General features: G+C 38.7%; 1 long non-coding RNA gene across 1 annotated transcript; it reads left to right on the forward strand.

Annotated features, from left to right (window-relative positions):
• Nucleotides 1-5,656: 5,656 nt before the first annotated feature.
• Nucleotides 5,657-8,143, forward strand: LOC122139351. Its single transcript, XR_006156206.1, has 3 exons — nucleotides 5,657-5,896; nucleotides 7,717-7,817; nucleotides 8,066-8,143. It is a non-coding gene; the product is annotated as an uncharacterized LOC122139351 (long non-coding RNA).
• Nucleotides 8,144-8,788: the final 645 nt, after the last annotated feature.

An 8,788-nucleotide genomic window follows, 5' to 3' on the forward strand; every position in this document is an offset into this window, starting at 1 on the left:
TTGAATAAGTACAGCATTCAATAAGTACAGCGTTCTCTTTACTCAAGAAACACTATTTATAAAGGGTAATGTTTTTTGTATTTGAGGAGCGGAGAAGAGTGTCTTAGCATTTGTTGTGAAGTCACAGTCAGATAGCTTGTGAGAAGTGCTGAATATTTTATAATATGATACTTTGGCCAAATAACAGAAAAAAACTGAGCGCCCACATAGCGACAGAAAACTGTACAACCTGCAAGTTCATGATTCCCATAGATGCCCGTACTGCCTTCGAATGTGGCGTTAATGACGGGGGAAAACATTCGAAACATTCAAAAACTTAGTATTTAAACTTGATTTTGGTGAAACGTTAATAATATAATGAATGACACATGCAACGATGCAAATAAATGTAGCCTAAGTTATTTGTAGGCCTATACATCTGTATGGTAACTCTATACAGTACAGTAAGATTTCATTAATGTTAGCTAATGTAACTAACATGAACATACAATGAACAATACATTTATTACAGTATTAATTCATCTTTGTTAATGAAAATACAGTCGTTCATTTGTAGTTCATGTTAGTTCACAGTGCATTAATTAATGACAACAAACACAGCTTGATTTTAATAATGCATTAGTAAATGTTTGAAAGTATTGTTCATTCTTAGTTCGTGTTACCTACACTAGTTAACTAATGAACCTTATTGTGAAGGGTTACCATTTACATTTAGTCATTTAGCAGACACTTTTATCCAAAGCAACTTACAAATGAGCACAATGGAAGAAATCAAAATCAACAAAAGAGCAATGATATATAAGTGCTATAAAAAGTCTCAGTTAGCTTAATGCAGTAGCAAGGTTTTTTTTTTTAATTTAGAGGCCTTTTTTGCTTTTGTTAATTGTATAATAAATAAAAAGAAAACAAAGATAGAATACAAAAAGATTAGAGAAGCAAGTGTTAGTTTTTTTTTTTTTTTTTTAAGCAGTTAGAAAATAAATAGTTTTTTAGAGTGCAAGTCTTTTATTTCTTGATTCTTAAGATGGTTAAGACTGATTTTTGTTGCCAAATTGATTTGGAACAGCTGTTGAATAAACAACTAAACTGAACTATTATGCCTGTCTATCTGCTTGACTGACAGTTGTATTGATCACTGAGAGAGCATTGACTTGGTATGATGTTGGTTCAATTTAAAAATGATTATTAAAAAAAAAAATAGCTTAGATGTAGTAAACTACTTTTGCCGTGTTGTTGTAGCTTAGCTTGCTACATTTCACAGGGCTGTAGCTTTAGTGTAGTGAAGCTTCATTTAATGAAGAGTAACTGTTAGCTTAGCTTACTACATTTTCCAAGTAGCTTGCCCAACACTGACGCAGCCCATGGTCCAGCCCCATCGTCACGGTTCCAAAACCCGACGGCACCTTCCGCTTCTGTAACGACTTCCACTGCCTAAATGAAGTCTCCGAGTTTGACGGCTACCTGATGCCCCGGGACGACGAGCTGCTGGACCACCTCGGAAGGGCCCGTTTTATCTCGACCCTCGATCTCACCAAGCCTACGCGGCCGCCTACCTGGATGATGTCGTTATCCACTTAGAGACTTGGGAAGACCATCTGGAGCGGAAGGGCCCGTTTTATCTCGACCCTCGATCTCACCAAGCCATAATGTCAAGCCTCAGAACGTTCGTCAGCCAATCAGGCATTCAACGGCCTCCCGTCGGATAATATTAAATAATGTTTGGGAGCTTCAGGGGGGAATTGTAGGCTCTGAGGAGGATGTCGAGACTTTGAGGGATAAGTCAACCCTGGAAGCTTGTTCACCCATGGCCTCATGAGGGAAAACATCCTGGTCTACTAGGACAATCTGCAGAAGTTGCTACTTGGAACTCAAGTAAAGCTTTAGGGGTTTTTTATGGGGCCACCGCGGAGTGTTGAGGCCGGTTTAACCTTGTGGAAGCTACATTTTAGTGTAACTGATTTTTTTTTTAACTCTGCTCTCGCGAAGGTGTGCACCTGGACACTACTTGGCCTGCGCCTTTTGAAGCAAAAACCCAAATTAGACTCCAAGACTAAAAGAACCGCCCTTTTTGCGTTTGTGGCACTAGTGTCCAGTGTCTTACTTTGTGTACATATATTTTCCCTAAATACCGGTATTCGCAGGAGCTTAGCTGGTCTCCCCAAGACTCATCCTGTGCATGTCCCTGCGACCAGAGGGGGCGGGGAGGGTGCAGAAGTTGCTCTTGGAACTATCCTGGGCAAAGTACCCGGCCTTATTAGGACAAGAGAAGAAAGGTCGGCAGATCTTCTCTATGCGCCGCGGCCTGCCCCAAGACTCAGGTCGGGCCTTTTGCGGTTGGTGGGCTCCTACCGCTGTTTTATCCCTAACTTCTCCTCCTTAGCTTCTCCCCTGACAGACCTGACCAGGAAGGGGCAGCAGGAGAAGATCCTTTGGAACCCCGAGACAGAGGCAGCGTTCCAGCGGATAAAGACAGCCCTCACGTCGGATCCGGTGCTCAGAGCCCCCGACTTCAACCGCCCCTTCCTGCTACAGAAGGATGCATCCGACACCGGGTTGGGAGCCATTCTGTCCCAGGGCCATGAAGGCAAGGAACACCCGGTGATATACATCAGCCAAAAGCTGACCCCTGCAGAGCGACGGTACGCGACCGTCAAGTGGGTAGTCCTGGAGCTCCGATATTACCTCCTCGGCCGCCAGTTCACCCTAATCACCGACCACGCTCCTCTGCAGTGGATGGCCCGAGCTAAGGACACGAACGCCAGGGTGACGCGGTGGTTCCTCTTGCTCCAGGACTTCAACTTCACCATGCAACACTGGGCGGGGACAGCCAACCCGAACGCGATGGTCTCACCAGAATATGGGCAGCTTTCGCAGGTCTGTCAGGGTCCAGTCCCCGCCCTTCCCCAATCTCCCCGCTTCTCCACAGAAACAGGATGACACTCTATTGTTCCCGCAGAGAGCAGTGTGTGACCGCCAGCCTCACCACGAAGGGAAGAAACCGAGCACCCTCACGTTAGCCCTTTTTTCCCCAACACCTAACCAATAAAGTCCACCCTTCGGGGAACTTACCTGCATCCTCATGTTGTGTGCTTCTTCACCCCATCACTATCTATATCTATATCTATATCTTATATATATATATATATATATATATATATATATACAGGTCCTTCTCAAAAAAAATTTGCATATTGTGAAAAAGTTCATTATTTTCCATAATGTAATGATAAAAAATAAAACTTTCATATATTTTAGATTCATTGCACACCAACTGAAATATTTCAGGTCTTTTATTGTTTTAATACTGATTATTTTGGCATACAGCTCATGAAAACCCAAAATTCCTATCTCAAAAAATTAGCATATCATGAAACTGTTCTCTAAACGAGCTATTAACCTAATCATCTGAATCAACTAATTAACTCTAAACACCTGCAAAAGATTCCTGAGGCTTTTAAAAACTCCCAGCCTGGTTCATTACTCAAAACCGCAGTCATGGGTAAGACTGCCGACGACCTGACTGCTGTCCAGAAGGCCATCATTGACACCCTCAAGCGAGAGGGTAAGACACAGAAAGACATTTCTGAACGAATAGGCTGTTCCCAGAGTGCTGTATCAAGGCACCTCAGTGGGAAGTCTGTGGGAAAGGAAAAAGTGTGGCAAAAAAAACGCTGCACAACGAGAAGAGGTGACCGGACCCTGAGGAAGATTGTGGAGAAGGACCGATTCCAGACCTTGGGGGACCTGCGGAAGCAGTGGACTGAGTCTGGAGTAGAAACATCCAGAGCCACCGTGCCCAGGCGTGTGCTTTTGAACCAGAAACAGCGGCAGAAGCGCCTGACCTGGGCTACAGAGAAGCAGCACTGGACTGTTGCTCAGTGGTCCAAAGTACTTTTTTAGGATGAAAGCAAATTTTGCATGTCATTCGGAAATCAAGGTGCCAGAGTCTGGAGGAAGACTGGGGAGAAAGGAAATGCCAAAATGCCTGAAGTCCAGTGTCAAGTACCCACAGTCAGTGATGGTCTGGGGTGCCATGTCCGCTGCTGGTGTTGGTCCACTGTGTTTTATCAAGGGCAGGGTCAATGCAGCTAGCTATCAGGAGATTTTGGAGCACTTCATGCTTCCATCTGCTGAAAAGCTTTATGGAGATGAAGATTTCGTTTTTCAGCACGACCTGGCACCTGCTCACAGTGCCAAAACCACTGGTAAATGGTTTACTGACCATGGTATTACTGTGCTCAATTGGCCTGCCAACTCTCCTGACCTGAACCCCGTAGAGAATCTGTGGGATATTTGTGAAGAGAAAGTTGAGAGACGCAAGACCCAACACTCTGGATGAGCTTAAGGCCGCTATCGAAGCATCCTGGGCCTCCATAACACCTCAGCAGTGCCACAGGCTGATTGCCTCCATGCCACGCCGCATTGAAGTAGTCATTTCTGCAAAAGGATTCCCGACCAAGTATTGAGTGCATAACTGAACATAATTATTTGAAGGTTGACTTTTTTTGTATTTAAAAAAAAACACTTTTCTTTTATTGGTCGGATGAAATATGCTAATTTTTGGAGATAGGAATTTTGGGTTTTCATGAGCTGTATGCCAAAATCATCAGTATTAAAACAATAAAAGACCTGAAATATTTCAGTTGGTGTGCAATGAAACTAAAATATATGAAAGTTTAATTTTTATCATTACATTATGGAAAATAATGAACTTTTATCACAATATGCTAATTTTTTGAGAAGGACCTGTATATATATTATATATGAAAGTTTAATTTTTATCATTACATTATGGAAAATAATGAACTTTTAGTTTTCAAAAACAGTATCAGTAAACAATTTCTTATGATTTTAAATCTGCATTGAACTTCAGATCAATCTCAAAGTAAAAGGCAGTACTAAAGTCTAATTTTGTGGTTTAAAACAATCTCGTAACATCATTCAGTGCAACTGTATTTTTTTTTCCAGTGTAAATGATTTAATTTAATAACGTAGAGATAACAATCCCATTATTATAATTGAATTTATAGATTAAATGTAAGAATTTGAAATGAAGATGAAGCATTAATGAGGTTGGGGGAAAATGCCCTCTAGAAAGGTAAAAAATGCCCTTGGATTAAACATAAAAACATGCAGATTTATATGTAACAGCTGATAGAAATCTGATAAGTATACTGGTTCAGAATAAAAAATATTTTATGATTGTCTTTTTTTTTTAGTTATTGTATATATCTATTAGTGGTGTCAAACGATTAAGTTTTTGTTTATGTAATATATGTGTGTGTACTGTGTATATTTATTATCTATACACACAAATGCATGTATATATTTAAGAAAATATTGTCATATTAAATATATTTATATATAATATAAATTATATAAATATATACATGTAAATATTTTCAAAATATATGCTCTATGTGTGTGTATTTATATATACATAGATACATAATATACACAGTACACACACATATTTCGCAAGCATAAACTTTTATTTTGTATTAATCGCAATTAATCGTTTGACAGCACTAATAATATATATATATATAATATATATATATATATATAATATATATTATATAGATATATATAATATATATATATATATATATAAGCCCAACACATATATCAAATCCCAATTTAACCCCTGCTTGTAACCATAGTGACAGTGACTGAATATAAAAATGGCGACATTACAACACGCGAGTAATCAGTTTTGCCAAGTTCGTGGTTTTATCTTCCAACGGAAAAGTAGAAATCTTCGGGTGGGGGGCGCGTGATTGGGATAGTTTTAAATAGAATGGGAATGGGTGATTTGCAGACCTGGAAAACCCCGGCAAATCAAATCTACCGAAGCATTTGAATCCAAACTGTGGACTGACGGAGGAAGTTAAAGGTGATGTATGTTTTTGACTCTTCTTAAGCCAAAAAATAACTTAATATGTTTGTAGATAATAGGAACATGTTATGTTTACATAAGCTGTTTCTCTGAAAAAATAATGCTACCCTTGGTAAACCCTGGTAGGACAATCTGACGGGTAAGATAAAACGTCAGGACACTGGCCCGAGTCCAACCCGAACACGTCTTTCCCCCCTTCTCCCAAAACAGCTTATACTTCTGTTTCAGCTATTAAAATAGTTCAGTTTTGTAAGTAATGGAAAAGTGATTATATTTCCTTTAGTAATTTTTTATAAAGTTAATTTAGAAAAAAAAAAAAAAACCTTTCACGCTTTTTTCGTTTGTTAATTGTAAGTTTTTATTTTTACGACCAAGCGGCCAGCGACGGTCAAAGCCTATGTTTAAACAATTTTGCCTTCTCAAATCATCACGACTTTCCTAAAATAAAATCTGTAGATATAAAAACAGTTTAAGCATATCACAGTGTTAGTTTAAATGTTTAGCCTACACAAATGTGCGCTGTTATAGATGCATATCCAATTGTTTGTGCGAAGAGTGGGAGCAGAAGCGCGCTCTGCAGGACATGCAGGTGCCAGCACGATCATTGATCGGTTATGGCCCTAAATCAGACATGAACATATGTTGTGGGACTGTTGTGCAGGTCAGTTAATGGTTTAATTTTTAGCACACTCTTAGTCATTTGTCTTTTCTTTTTCAAACTTTCATTGAATAACTGACCATACATATGAACTGTATATGATATCGTAAGACTGCAGGATTTCTTCTAGGTGAGGAGCTGCCATTTTTGTCGGGGGGCTAATGATCAGTGAGAGCGAGAACCAATGTGTCAGCACGCTTTAAAACTCCAACAAAATGGTAAAATACATCTATCAACTGCATGCTCACAGATAAAAAACAACAGAGAACAAAACAACATTGATGAAGGAATAGAATCCTGAACGGGCCTAAAATATAGGTCTCGCAAAACCCTGGTAGGACAATCTGACGGGTAAGATAAAACGTCAGGACACTGGCCCGAGTCCAACCCGCTAACATCGCCTTCTTCCCTTTCTCCCAAAATATTTATACTTCTGCTCTACAAAATAGTTCATAGTCTTTTTGTAAGTAATGGAAAAGCATTATATTTTTAGTAATTTTTTTTATGTTAATTTAGAAAAAAAAAAACCTTTCGCTTTTTTCGCTTGTTGTCTTAGTTTTATTTAATAATTAAGCTGCCAGCACGGTCAGCTACAATGTTTAAAACAATTTAGCCTTTCTAACTATCACGACTTTCCTAAATAAAATCTTGTGATATAAAACAGTTTGCCATATCACAGTGTTAATTTAAATGTTTAGCCTACACAAATGTGCGCCTGTTATAGATGCATATCCAATTGTTTGTGCGGAAGAGTGGAAGTAGAAGGCCTAGTAGGATATGCAGGTGCCAGCACGATCACTTGATCGGTTATGGCCCTGATCAGACATGAACATATGTTAGGGACTGTTGTGCAGTCAGTTAATGGTTTAATGTTAGCACACCTTTAGCATTTTTTTTTTCAAACATTTCATTGAATAACATGAATACATACATATGAACTGTATATGAATATGAAATGTAACATAAAACAAATTATTATTTTTAATTAAAATCCATATTAACGCCAAAAATACATACATTTATGACAAAAATGAACTCCGTTCACTATACTCATATTTTAAATTGTCATCTCTGATCCAGAAATGAAGATATATGGCAGCCCAAATGTAGTTTTTCTACTCTCTCTGTTACACTGTCATTTTGCTACTTTTTATTTTAGATCCACTTTTGGAAACCAGTGCAAGATCTGCTCAAGGGTCAGCCGTTCAGTTGGATCATGGGACAATGAGATCACGGCATTCTGTTTTCAGAAGAGAGCTGGTTAGTCATGACCATAAGACAACAACACTTACATCTATGAAAACAGCTTCTAATGTGGTTAATTTAAGGTTAAGGAAACATTACAATTATTTTTAAAATCTCTGAACACATAATTATTACCACTAACATCTGTTGGTGAACATTTAATTCTGTGTTTAACTATGCTAGACAGGACATTCTCTACCAATGTTGGTTAATTCTGTGCAGAAGCTGTATCTGTGTTATCAATGCCATTTTCTCACCTTTAGATAAATCTGCATGATTTCCATTATGTTGTGAAATGGAGAACACTTTCACCATCTCATACAACAGCACTCCTAGAGCCCCAGACGCTTATAGAGATAGTGACGTTGCCACAGATTGAAAGAGTTCGGGTGGGAAGTAAGCCGGTATTCCTGCGTAGCAATTCTAAGTCATCACATGAACAATACAGAGGGCACTAGTACACAAGCTAAAATATGCGTTTTAAAACAAAGCTAAAGTGTGCTTTTCAAACAAAGCCAAAACTACACTTTTTAAAACGAAGGCGAAAACTACAACACTAACCACAGCAAAACTAACGATTTTAAAAAACAAATCGAAAAAGATGCTTTAACAAAAAAGCCAAAACTAAGCCTTTAACAAAGCCACTTATCGCTCTGATGACTAGAACTAATCGATGCTCATTTCAGATGGGACAATAAGAAATGTGACAGATCTGACGTACGTGGGTGCGTCAGAGCTCTCTGAATTCGTTAGTAGTGGCGTGCTTGTAACATAGGGCGTGGGTTTCCAGTTGTCCATCAGCATGTGATTCCATATGCTTTTCACTGAAGGTATGTGTCCACCCTAGGAAAGAGAAAACCAAGGATTCTTCTCACACTGACTGTCTTCTCACTTCAAGTCTTTTTCTAGTAGTCATATAATATAGATAACAAGATTGTTCAAATGAACTCACTTCACTGATCTATTTAAATTTACATCATAGCAAT

This window comes from Cyprinus carpio, chromosome B13, assembly GCF_018340385.1.
Source record: "Cyprinus carpio isolate SPL01 chromosome B13, ASM1834038v1, whole genome shotgun sequence".
NCBI lineage: Eukaryota > Metazoa > Chordata > Actinopteri > Cypriniformes > Cyprinidae > Cyprinus > Cyprinus carpio.